The following is a 13,302-nucleotide window of genomic DNA, read 5'->3' as shown; positions in this document are numbered from 1 at the left end:
AATCAAAGTACACACAAGGACAAGTGCAGAAAGAATTTTGACTGGTGGTGCAAGGTCACCATGTCCATGAAAGTCCCATAACTGAGACGGTGGAGGGATTGCGAGAGCACTAGGAAGAAGGCAGGCAAGGTGGCAGCAAGGCAACTTTACCTGGAGGCTGGTCTCGTTCTGGAGAGGAGAACTGCAGCCATGGGTAGCCTAGCCTGAGACAGTAGTCAGAGAAATGCAGCATACACAGGCACAGGCTGCTGTAGCAGGAGCAACTATTTTGGAAAGCCCCTACTGCCGGCAACGGCTCAGAGGAGGGGTATCTCTCACAGTCTCTGGTCCCAGCCGTGTGTGACAGTATGCCCCAGGCGGACATAAAAATAAGGCGAGCCATGGCCGGGCCATGTAGTGATTGGAGTCTGGCGATCCAGAGTATTCCAACTGCGGCAGGGCGATGGTGCATGCACCTTGCAGTCCAGCAGGCAAGTTTCAGTGATGGTGAAGGCAGGGCCTGCCATCCTCCATTGTCATCGGGGCTGCTGCTGCTTCATTGACCCACCCTGCGCCCCTTGCTCTGAACGAGTCGGTACTCTGCGTGCGGCCATGGCGGCAGCCGGTCTGAGCTGTGGCAAGGGAAAAGCGGAGGCCTGGACTTGGAGGGAGGCTAGAAACTGGGAAGCAGAGTGAAGCTGCGGCTGCAGAGTTGGCAACGAGGCACGATGAAAGAAGATTTGAAAAGCACGTGTTGAGGGCAGGCAAGGAGTGTTTCTCCCTTCCATCATGGCTACGCTGCCAGGTCATCCTGCAGTGCCAGAGCTGCATGAAGCTCCGCCCTCTGTGTGATGTCATCACTCACCGCAATTACTGCTTCTCCTCTAGTGATGTCATCAGTCAGTGCCCAGCAGGAAGAGGAATCCTCTGTGTTGAGACAAACATACAAAGAGTCTTCATTTGCAGACTATCAGAAAGCAGAAACTTGCAGCCCCGAATTTTAGCTTCTGTCCTCTCCCCCTCCTCCTGTAACAGCCCCCGAACTGCACTGCAGGAGGCAAACACTCAGCTCTTCCCCAGCCTGAGCAAGAGCCACCAATTCATTTCAAATTCTGAAAGCATCAAAAGTAAGCAGAGAAATGCCTGCAGGAACTTCTGCTCAGGTAGGAGATTGCCCCCAACCTCTGTACAAGCCCTGCTGCAGTTTTCTAACCTGGGACATTGCAGAGTCCGCCCTGTTTAATTGGACCCTGAGCAGATCCGAGGCACAGAAAAGGCACTTTGGGACTCTCCTAAATGTAAGCAGAGAGATCAGGAGTTCACAAAGTGATATTTTGTGTCTAAGGTTCTGTGTGTAACTGGTTTCCAGTTGCTAAAACTCTTTCCTGATGTGCAGAAAAAACACTTTGGGACCTTCCTGAGTGTAAGCAGCGAAAGGCAGGAATCCAGAAAACCATATTTTGTGTCCCTGATTGTGTGCATAACTGATTTCCATTTAATATTATTCTGGTCTGAGACTTTATATACACACAGAAAATCATTGCCATGCCCTACTGAGTCTCAGCAACATTATGTGATTGGGAATTATATGCTTTGTGTTTCAGGTCCTAGTCACCTTTGAGGATATCACTGTCTATTTCTCCCAGGAGGAATGGGAAGATTTAAAAGAATGGCAAAAAGAGCTTTACAAGGATGTGATGAAGGAGAATTATCAGATGCTCAGCTCACTAAGTAAGAAATGCTATTTAATCATTTTTTCAGACAAATATTTTGGAGAAGGGGAAAAACAGAATATTATTTGATTATAAACTGAATGAAAACCTTTGTTATTGCAGCTCACCATAAACCAGGCTTTTTCCATGATATTTTTTCCATATAAATACTTGAGAAAGAGTAATGAATGACATCCTGGCCACAAAGAGGGTAAAGAAGAGGGCAGGGGTAGAAAGAGAATGATAAAACTGGGAATGGTAAAGTCATAGGTAAGATAGAGGGTCTGAAAGATATGGAGGAAGGAGAGAAGAACCCAGGAGATGTGTGGGAGAGTGAGTGACAAGGCTGGAGGAGAAAGAAGGGGCTGAAAAGTACTGAGGGAAAAAGAAAAACATGAGGGAGCAGGAGATATGGAGGAAGGTGAATGATAAGGACCACAGGAGGAGGGAAAGACAAGAGTGAGCAGGAGAGAACTATGGTGTCACGGTTGAGAGCTTATTTGCTGTGGCACAATTGATACAGTCTAGCAGGTGAACCCACTAGGGCCATTCTGACGGCAGGAGGACATGCCCTTGGCTGAGATCAAGTTGGACTTTCATCTATACCAGCCCTGTTCCCTGCAGGTTGAGCTCTGGAGTTCCAGGGACCAACAGGACTCAGGTGAATGTCTGAGTCAGGGCAGGCAGCGATCAGACAGATACCAGGTTCAGGGCCAGGGCAGGCAGAGATCAAGAGATTCAGGGTCCATAGTAATAGTCAGTGACAGGTTGCAGACAAGAGAGAGGTCCAGGTCTGTAGCAATGGTCAGTAGCAGGTGGCAGGGTAAGTGAGGCTGCTCACGGAGCCATCCTGTGAGTGGCCAAATGTTACATATGGTAAGGAAGAAGAATAATAGGAGGGAGATGAGAAAAACGCAGGAAGAACATATAGAAACATGACGGCAGAAAAAGACCATATGACCCATCCAGTCTGCCCATCTGTCCAATTAATTTAGCATTATAATTCCCATCACTTCTTTAGAGATTGCCTGTATTTATTGCATGCTTTCTTGAATTCAGATACTGTTTTTGTCTCGACCACTTCCACTAGGAGGCTGTTTCCACACATCAACACTTTCTCTGTAGAGAAATATTTCCTAAGATTACTTTTGAGTGTATCCCTTTTCAACCTCATTTCATGACCCCTTGTTCTAGAGCTTCCTTTCTGTTGAAAGAGGCTCACCTCCTGTGCATGGAAATCTTTGAGATATTTGAATGTCTCTGTCATATCCTCCCTTTCTCACCTTTCCTCTAGGTACACATGTTTAGATCTTTGTCCCCATATTCTTGAGAACAAAGACCACTGATCATTTTAGTAGCCACCCTCTAGACCGACTCCATACTGTTTATATCCTTTTGAAGCTGCGGTCTCCAGAATTGTATACAGTATTCCAAGTGAGGTCTCACCAGGGAGCTAAACAGGAGAGAATGAAGGGAATGTGAGAGAGGGCAGGAGGGAGATGGATGAATGGAAAAGGGTATGTTAGAGCAGTGGTTCTCAATCTTTCTTCTGTCAGGACACACCTGACAGATGGTTCTCACATGCGTGACACACTGAACACATGTCCATCATAGGGCTAAATGCAAACATACATGCTGCATCCACAGGAACCCCGCTGACCCACAATTATGGATGTAAAGCAGAATTATGTCATTCCCCGTATAACTCACCCTACAAAAAAGATATTCTGGTTCTACTGCCATCTCTACCAGCAACAGAAAGCCTTACTACCCGGCTCAATAGCCCTACTTATGAAAAGACAGCAGTTTACCACCAATGCATGTCCTCTTGAGAAAATACAACAAATAAGACTGATAAAGTAAAATACCTCACCTTGGTCACATACACAGAACCGACCTAACATACTACCAGGATATGCAGTTATGTACATAAACTAATCCGCACACAGTTACACCTGTATTATGGAATACACTCAAACAGGAACAACCCTATCTATGAAAAGGCAACACAACAAATATTAAATCAGGCCCTAAACACCAATACACCTCCTATTAGGAAAACAGAACTAACAAGCAGCTATAGATCCCAACCCAGAAATAATTGTATAACTATACTAATAAGCAGAATAAGTGTTTCACAACAACTATGAACAGAATAACATCCAACAATTAAAAACTCATAAAATGTATTTAAAATTCTCCAAACACCAATAAAATATTTCAAAACAGCAGACACTTCACATAATATTCAATAATTAAAATGGCAGTCAATGAAGAAAAATAAACTTAAAAAGCCACCTATGCTTACCCCCTCCGGCATCTCTCCTACTCCTCTTCCATGCAGGCCAGTAGCACACACCAGAAGCAACACTAGTGGCTGAAGCTCTATACTCATGGTCCTCTTCCTTAGGGCCCACAACCAGTCTCTGTCTCTCACACACACATATACCAGTCACACCTCCATGACCAGTTTCTGTCTCTCACTCTATGTTTCTATATTTATATGTAGTCCATAAACGTCCAAAGGAGCGAGTGCTGCTCTCCACAATCAATATTTAAGTCACCACGGAGATGCAGGAAAATTAAATCAGTCCCAGAGCTTCCAAATTTTAAATATGCAAATATTTTTATTCATCAAATCGGCAACTCCATTGCTCAAAAGGTACAGAATTTATTCAACACCGGGTCCCCCGACACGGACCCGTGTTTCGCCAAACGCGGCTGCGTCGGGGGGGGAACAGTATATTCTTTGTGGCATTCAAACTCCTTGCCGAAACTGCCGTCCAAGACGCTAAAAATTTAAAGTTTGAATGCCACAAAGAATATACTGTTCCCCCCCGACGCAGCCGCGTTTGGCGAAACACGGGTCCGTGTCGGGGGACCCGGTGTTGAATAAATTCTGTACCTTTTGAGCAATGGAGTTGCCGATTTGATGAATAAAAATATTTGCATATTTAAAATTTGGAAGCTCTGGGACTGATTTAATTTTCCTGCATCTCCGTGGTGACTTATATATTTATATGTAACCACCTCTTGATGTGCTGTATCTATAGTTAATCCAAGCTAGGTTGCTTGTGTTTAGTTTCTGTTGTTGTTTACTGTACTCTTTTGTATTATAAAACAATAACCAGATTTAATTACATAAAAATTCCCAGGGTGCTCCTGCTTAGGCTATCTTTAGCAAGTCTAGGGAATTAGTTGGACAAGAGGAGGAGATGGGGAGGCCACTTGAGAGAGGAGCTATGACTTATAATTACAGGGCATGACCTCTTAGAGTTCTTGGATGAGCAAGGAGAGGCAGTAATTGATAGGAGGAGCACCCATATTCATGGAAAATGGTAGGCTTCCCCCTTCAAGAGCTCCTAGCTACTGCCGATGGTTGGCGAATGGATTTCCTTGACACTTGAGTCCAGCCTTAAAGTGCCCAAGACAATGAGGGAGCTATATCCCCTTTATAGGGAGGAGAAGCATATGGTAGTGGATCACCTGGGGGGGGGGGGGGGGGTGTCTTTCTTTTTTAAGATCACAGTTGGAGGGATTTCCAGTAATGGCGGAGGTTTGAGCAGACACGTGGAGGAGAGCTCCAGGGACCCCCATCCCCTCATAGAGTTAGTTGATTGGCAGGATACTTGGGGAAACTGTTGTAATTTTCTGTTATCGATTGCAGCAGTTGTGAATAGACCTTTTACAATCAGAAACGAGAGGGAATGAGTGTGAAAAGTACAAGAGAAACTCGTGACAAGGGATGTGTGCTTGAGGCAAAAATGGCGTCTGAGTCACCGCGGCCTGTATCTGAGAAAGCACTTGCAGTGGTATCGGATGAAGAGATTCTTAGCATCTCTAAAAGTGTCTCAGCGGCGTTAGAGGATCGCTTGTCCAAACTGCAGTCTTACTATTGATGAGATGAAAGAGGGCTTGGACTCTCAAGGCTCCTGGAAGTGGAATATCGAGTCTCGTAACGGGAGGACCTCACAGTGCAAGTAGATTTGCAAATGGGAAGACTACAGAAGGAAAATGCGGAGCTAATGTGCAAAGCTGATGATTTAGAGAACTGGAATCGCCTCAACAGCATCAGATTGATTGGGGCTGGATCCAGACTAGTTCAAGATGAGACCGCAGTGTTCACAATGTGCATCTCAGGAATTCCACCACAGTGTGACAGCCATTGCAATCTCCACCTTTTTGTACTGTTTTACTGTCTAAGAAATAACTGTGCTGGGAAGTAGTCCTGTAAGTTTTTAGGATCCTAAGTTCAGAAGCCACCTAGAATTGAATTCAGAAGCCCCTCTTACCTCTCCTGCCACTGCGAGTCCTGATTGCTTCTGAAACAATCCCCCAGTTTACTCAGCAAGCCCTCTTCCTTCTGTGTGGAAGTGCCCCTGAATGGGGGTTTTGTGGGACTGGATCCTTCCTAGTATGGCCTGCTGTCTTCTTGTCGGGCTACTTCTTGGTGTCTCTTAGAGTCTTCTGTTCGCTCTGGTCGGACATTATTCAGGGACTAGGCAGTCATGGGTTTTGGGATTTTCTTTCCCTTGGAAAGAGGTCAGGGACATAATTCTATTGCCTTTGTCTTCTAGAAATAGGCTGTAAATTCTCCTGAGCTTTGTGTCTCCATGCAAAAATGACATACCTCTTCTTAGGCTGTTTCCCCCACATGGATACACAAGGATATTCCTCCTTATTGTCTCCAGGAGCATTATTTTGGATTCTGTACTGACAGCTATCAGGCTGCCCCCAGATTGCTAATCATGGCCCCAAATATCTGCAGGTCAAGGGGTGGGTAAAAGCCACGTTATGCAGTGAGGGATGCAGGTTCCTCTTTTAGCCGTCTGTCTACTTGAGCCACAGCAGGAAAGTCATTCAACCGCAGCCAGAGATATGCAGGGGTGGATCCCTTCAGCTGACAGGATTATCTTGAACAGCATTTAGGCCTTCCCGGTCTCTGGGGTAGAAAGTAGCCCTCTCTTATCCAAAGAAAGAAAGTCGTCTTATGGCCTTGAGCATCAAGGACTGAAGGCCTCACGTCTTGTGTCCAGATCCTTTCTTTGCACATCTGCCCCCATTAGGGTGCCTTGAAAAGATTTTTCCTCTAAAGCTATTATTACTGCACTGTGAATTTACACTGATTATAATTGTAGCATTGTTGAAAGGCTGCTGACATGCCAGAGTATGCTGAAATGTTGAATGTAGGCCAGAAATCAGAAAGTATGTCGCGTTCAGCCTTCAGTTTGTTCCTGCCTTCTGGGCTCAATTTACGAGAAATCACATGATTTCCAAAAATCCCAGCCTCATTAATATATATGAGATAAAATTATAATACCATCTTATTAAAAAGATGTTATGATGATGCCAACCAATTAGAAAAATGTTATGAAAACAAATAAGACCAAAGAAATGTGTGGCACTAAAATATAACTGTTCAAAATATATATATATATTCATCTTTATTTGTTTTAGGCCAACAGGAAGAACACTTGTTTTACAATATACATTGGTTATTACGTGAAGAAACCCCGACACGGCTGTGTTTCACACCAACGGTGCATCAAGGGGACCAGTGGGTGTTCACATCAAGCAATAGTAGGACACCGTACGTAAATCCTGGGCCACTGTAGCTGCTTAGTGCTGCATTCAAATTCTCATATGGAATGACTGTGGAGAGGACCTTCCACAGGGGGAGGGTCATAATTTGGTATTCAGCAATTGAATGGAGCTTTTCGAAATAGGCTTATGCTGCAGTTTCTGGCATTTGTCCACAGTGAAATCTCCGTAACAGGGAGACTTTTATATGTCCGGCGTTTGTCCGCAGAGACTGGCCTGTCCAGAGGTTCTCTTTACAATAGAGGACTCAGAATGCTTTGGAGGGGTGGGAACCAACGGTTCATATTGAAGAAGCTCTCACTGGCAGCATTTCCTGCAGTGATAATTTGAGCAGTGTCAGGGTTTCTTCCTTTAATAACAAATGTATATTGTAAAACAAGTGTTTTTCTTGCTGGCCTAAAACAAATAAAACTGAAGATATATATATATTCAACAGTTACATTTTAATGCCACACATTTCTTTGGTCTTGACATTTATCTGAATGTGTGTGCTATTCACTCTGCATTTTTTTTGTGTGAAAAATAAAACAGCTCATTGGTGTGTACACTGGATTTAATCTATTGTGTAAACCATGCATTCCAAGACAGCTTTTGCATTGCCTCTCCTGGAATATTCCAGTACTTTATCTAAATAAAGATCTTTCTTAAGCTGCTGGTACGAAGTGTTTATTTGATAACCCACAACACCCCAAGCACAATTCGTTCAGCAAGTCCTTGGCTCCAGGGCAGTGGACCTGAAGATAGTAAATTGGGTGCAGACCCGAATGCAACTCACTCATTTTGTACTCCTCTGATGGTGATATTAAGTAGTCCAGTGTAGTAAAGCTACTTCCTTTTCTCCTTCATGGTTTATTTCCATTGAAGGCAAAAGACTTATAGGATAAGACGAGCATTAGGACCTTGACGTGGCTGAAGCAGATACAGGAGTTCTAGTGGAGAAGAATGGGTCCGGGTCTAGGTGAAGGGCCAGAGCCAGCCATCTAGTGCTCCAGAAATCCTGGCCTCTAGGTTGGGAGAAGGTAGTCTGGGTGGTGGCACTCGAGGTAAGACCATTAGCTGATGTGAACTAGTGAGAAGAATCTAGTAACCCTCAGATAACCAGGTAAGTGAGTCAGATTTTGTGTGGGACAGAGGTCCCCAGCAGGATCTAGCAACATCTCATATGGCTGACCCTGTTATTGTACCGACAAATGTGTTGAGCTGATGCTCTTGAGACTCCAAAGGATGAGGACTGGCAGAAGCAACTTTTGGCAGGGTATATTTCAGAGTGGATCATTGCGGTGAAGCTCCAAGACAAATTATTTGGTCAAAAAATAAAAAAGAAGCCTAGGGAGTTTCAATATTCTGGTAGAAGCATGACTAACATCTAGTCTCGCTGGAAGCCTAAGGTTGAAAGTGCAAGCAGTGGTGCTCCTTCTTTTCTCTTGATCAGACAGTTCTTCCCCAGATGATCCTTTTCATTTGCTTTTAACATCTTGACTGTTGAAAATGCCAGGCTACATAATCCAGATTCTTAGTATCAGAGTTTGCAGCTCTTGGTAGCGCAAAAGGAGGAGCACATGGTGGACCGAGTTTAGAAGCTCTGCAAGGTCAGTTTAAGGAGGACACAATATTTCCCATTGAGGGACCTATTCAATCTTGCCGTTCCACCAGAGGGCATCGGAATGAAGGCAGAACCTGCAAATCTCATAGAGGGCATTGACTTGTTCTGGCTTGCTGCAAGGAACATAGTCTTTGGAGATCTCTTGCTTCTCTCTCAGGATACTTTCCTCCATGGAGTCAAGAACAAAAATCCTCTGCTATGGGAGGGCTCCTCAACTTGGAATCTGAATTTAGCTTTGGACGGATCTGGTCTTTCTTCCCTGCAAGCCTCGTTGGGTAGCCTGTCTTTCAGTTGGGTTGTTGAAATCACTCTGATTAGTGGCCTTTGCTAATTTGAAAGGAAAGAGTATTTCTGTGCTCAATATTCTTAGAATTTCACTTCTGTCGGAACTGGGCTTTTCTCACTTATGACAGTACAAAAGTCAGGTGATTTAAGCCAGGACAGGAATGACCATTCTCAAGTCCATTTTAAGTCACCTTTAAGATGTTTGTAGGTGACCAGTTTTCTTTTTAGATAGCTCTTTGATTATACCCTATGAAACACCATGGTTTCTAAGGCATTTATTTCAGGAAGAATCAAGTAGAAATACTGCTTCAGCCTGCTCCAGCCAGAGTTTGCATGTCCTGAAGGTTGGCAAGCCTGCTTGATTAGGGGGCAAGAGTCCACATGGGCAGAGATTTCTCCTCCTAAAGATTCTGTTGTGCATTTAGTCTCATGCAGGATCTTTAGCCTGTTGGATTCTATGCCATCCCGGACATAAAGCGCCACCCCCCCCCCCCCCCCGCCCCACCAAGTTGCTCCTCCTTATCATCGCAATATAATTTGTACCCTGGTATAGCACTATCCCATTGGTTATCCTCCTTCATGTCTCTGAGATGCCAAATTAAGTCTATCTCATTATTCACTGCTATACACTCTAACTCTCCCATCTTACTTATTAGACTTCTGGCATTGGCATACACACATTTCAAAGTGTGTTTTTTGTTTATATTAAAAACCTGCTTTCCAGTTGATAGGGATAATTTGAACCCTTTTAGCTCAGGTGACTCTTTACTTATAGGCACATGGACTATGTTTGCTTTTATTGGAACTTCTCTGTTGGGATACCCTAACTCTCCAATAGTATCCTTCGAAGATACCTCCCTCCGAAGCATGCGCTGCTGAGCGACTGTCGGCTTTCCCCTTTGTTCTAGTTTAAAAGCTGCTCTATCTCCTTTTTAAAGGTTAGCACCAGCAGCCTGGTTCCACCCCGGTTATGGTGGAGCTCATTCCTTCGATAAGACTCCCTCCTTCCCCAGAATGTTTCCCAGTTCCTTACAAAAGTGAATCCCTCTTCCTTGCACCACTGTCTCATCCATGCATTGAGACTCTGGAGCTCTGCCTGTCTCTGGGGACCTGCTGGTGGTTCAGGGAGCATTTCTGAGAATGCTACCCTGGAAGTTCTGGATTTCAGCTTTCTACCTAAAATCCTAAATTTGGCTTCTAGAGCCTCCCTCCCACATTTTCCTATGTCGATGCCCACATGTACCACAACAGTTGGCTCCTCTCTAACACTATCTAAAATCCTATCTAACTGACATATGAGGTCTGCCACCTTCACACCAGATAGGCATGTTACCAGATGATCATGTCCACTAGCCTCTCAGCTATCTACATTCCTAATAATTGAATTACCAACTATGACAGCCAAACTAACCCATCCTTCCTGGGCAGTAACCCTGGGAGACAGATCCTCGGTGCGAGAGGACATTGTATCAGCTAGAAAACAGGTTCTTGCTACAGGATCATTTCCTGCTGTACCAGGATGATGCTCTCCAACCAGGAGATCTTTCTCCTCCAAGGCAGCACTAGGGCTGCCAGACTGGAGTTGAGATATGGCTACTGTGTCCCTGAAAGTCTCATCTATATACATAAGAACATGTCATACTGGGTCAGACCAAGGGTCTATCAAGCCCAGCATCCTGTTTTCAACAGTGGCCAATGCAGGCCATAAGAACCTGGCAAGTACCCAAAAACTAAGTTTCTTTCATGCTACTAGTAATAGCAGTGGCTATTTTCTAAATCAACTTAATTAATAGCAGATAATGGACTTCTCCTCCAAGAACTTATCCAATCCTTTTTTAAACACAGCTACACTAACTGCACTAACCACATCCTCTGGCAACAAATTCCAGAGTTTAATTGTGCGTTGAGTGAAAAATAACTTTCTCCAATTAGTTTTAAATGTGCCGCATGCTAACTTCATGGAGTGCCCCCTAGTCTTTCTATAATCCGAAAGACTAAATAACTGATTCACATTAACCCATTCTAGACCTCTCATGATTTTAAACACCTCTATCTTATCCCCCTCAGTCGTCTCTTCTCCAGGCTGAAAATTCCTAACCTCTTTAGTCTTTCCTTATAGGGGAGCTATTCCATTCCCTTTATTATTTTGGTCGCCCTTCTCTGTACCTTCTCCATCGCAACTATATATTTTTTGAGATGCGGCGACCAGAATTGTACACAGTATTCAAGGGGCAGTCTCACCATGGAGCGATACAGAGGAATTATGACATTTTCCGTTTTATTCACCATTCCCTTTCTAATAATTCCCAACATTCTGTTTGCTTTTTTGACTGCCGCAGCACACTGAACCGACGATTTCAATGTGTTATCCACTATGACGCCTAGATCTCTTTCTTGGGTGGTAGCTCCTAATATGGAACCTAACATTGTGTAACTATAGCATGGGTTATTTTTCCCTATATGCATCACCTTGCACTTATCCACATTAAATTTCATTTGCCATTTGGATGCCCAATTTTCCAGTCTCAGAAGGTCTTCCTGCAATTTAGCACAATCTGCTTGTGATTTAACTACTTTGAACAATTTTGTTTCATCTGCAGATTTGATTACCTCACTTTCCAGATCATTTATAAATATATTGAAAAGTAAGGGTCCCAATACAGATCCCTGAGGCACTCTACTGACCACTCCGTTCCACTGAGAAAATTGTCCATTTAATCCTACTCTCTGTTTCCTGTCTTTTAGCCAGTTTGTAATCCACGAAAGGACATCGCCACCTATCCCATGAATTTTTACTTTTCCTAGAAGCCTCTCATGAGGAACTTTGTCAAATGCCTTCTGAAAATCCAAGTATACTACATCTACTGGTTCACCTTTATCCACATGTTTATTAACTCCTTCAAAAAATGGAAGCAGATTTGTGAAGCAAGACTTGCCTTGGGTAAAGCCATGCTGACTTTGTTCCATTAAACCATGTCTTTCTATATGTTCTGTGATTTTGATGTTTAGAACACTTTCCACTATTTTTCCTGGCACTGAAGTCAGGCTAACCAGTCTGTAGTTTCCCTGATCGCCCCTGGAGCCCTTTTTAAATATTGGGATTACATTATCTATCCTCCAGTCTTCAGGTACAATGGATGATTTTAATGATAGGTTACAAATTTTTACTATGCTTTTTTTTCCCCAATGTCTGCTCCCAATCCAGTGGAAGCACTGAAAAAGATTTTTACTATATACCTCTCTGTCTGCCTCAGCTCCTCCAGGTCTGCCCCTCTAGCCTCCAGAGATTGGACTCGTTCTCTGACAGCTAGAAGCTCTTTGCACTGGGTGCAGATATACAACTTCTCACTAGTGGGTAAAAATTCATATGTGTGACACTTGATGCAGAAGGCTGGATTACTGCCTTCATCTTAATTTTGTTGAGTTCTTAGTTAAGATTAGGTTGCTAAGGGAGTAGGAATGTATAAATAATTGTCCTTTAAATTTATTGGTATATTGACTATTAATCTGGTAGTGACTTGCAACGGCATAATGAAACTATTGATAAGGGCTGGGGCAATCCTGTTTTTTAGATAGAAGGCTGATTGATTTTTAATGTGAAAGTTACTCTTGCCTGTAAATCAAAGAATGAGTTAGGGGTGGGCGGGAGGGAATGATAAACACACACAAACTCTAAGCTATTTTCTACCTTTTGGCTTGCTTTTTATAACCAAAACGCACATTAAAGAATATTCCCCAATAGTTTACCTCTCCCCAAAACGTTTTAATTTCTAAAATTTCCCAAAGCAATGCTTACCGATCCTCTTCATCCACCACCAAGATGACCTTCTCCTCTACATGCTCCCACTGGATTGAGGGTTATTGAGCTCTTCCCTTGCAATAAATCTTGTGCTTCTAAGGCAATTTAATACAACACATTCCCTTTGGTGATTTACACTTCAGTTAGCCCAAGTGATTCACTGCTATTCTATCTGTTTAACAAATGTTGGCACCTAATCAAATCAATCACGCTACTCTAACACCTTTTCAAGGTGAGTGACCTTTTTTTAATTTTTACTTAGATATACACACATTTTAAGCTATTACCTACCTTTTGGATTGCCTTTTCTAACAAAAACACAA

At 43.5% G+C, this 13,302-nt stretch overlaps 1 long non-coding RNA gene across 1 annotated transcript; it reads left to right on the top strand.

Annotated features, from left to right (window-relative positions):
- Window positions 1-405: 405 nt before the first annotated feature.
- LOC115083817 lies at window positions 406-7,940 on the top strand. The gene is made up of 3 exons (XR_003854410.1): window positions 406-1,142; window positions 1,584-1,710; window positions 5,359-7,940. It is a non-coding gene; the product is annotated as an uncharacterized LOC115083817 (long non-coding RNA).
- The last annotated feature ends 5,362 nt before the right edge of the window (window positions 7,941-13,302 follow it).

Source organism: Rhinatrema bivittatum, chromosome 2, assembly GCF_901001135.1.
Source record: "Rhinatrema bivittatum chromosome 2, aRhiBiv1.1, whole genome shotgun sequence".
In the NCBI taxonomy this organism is placed as follows: Eukaryota; Metazoa; Chordata; class Amphibia; order Gymnophiona; family Rhinatrematidae; genus Rhinatrema; species Rhinatrema bivittatum.
This window is presented reverse-complemented; position numbering and strand designations above follow the sequence as displayed.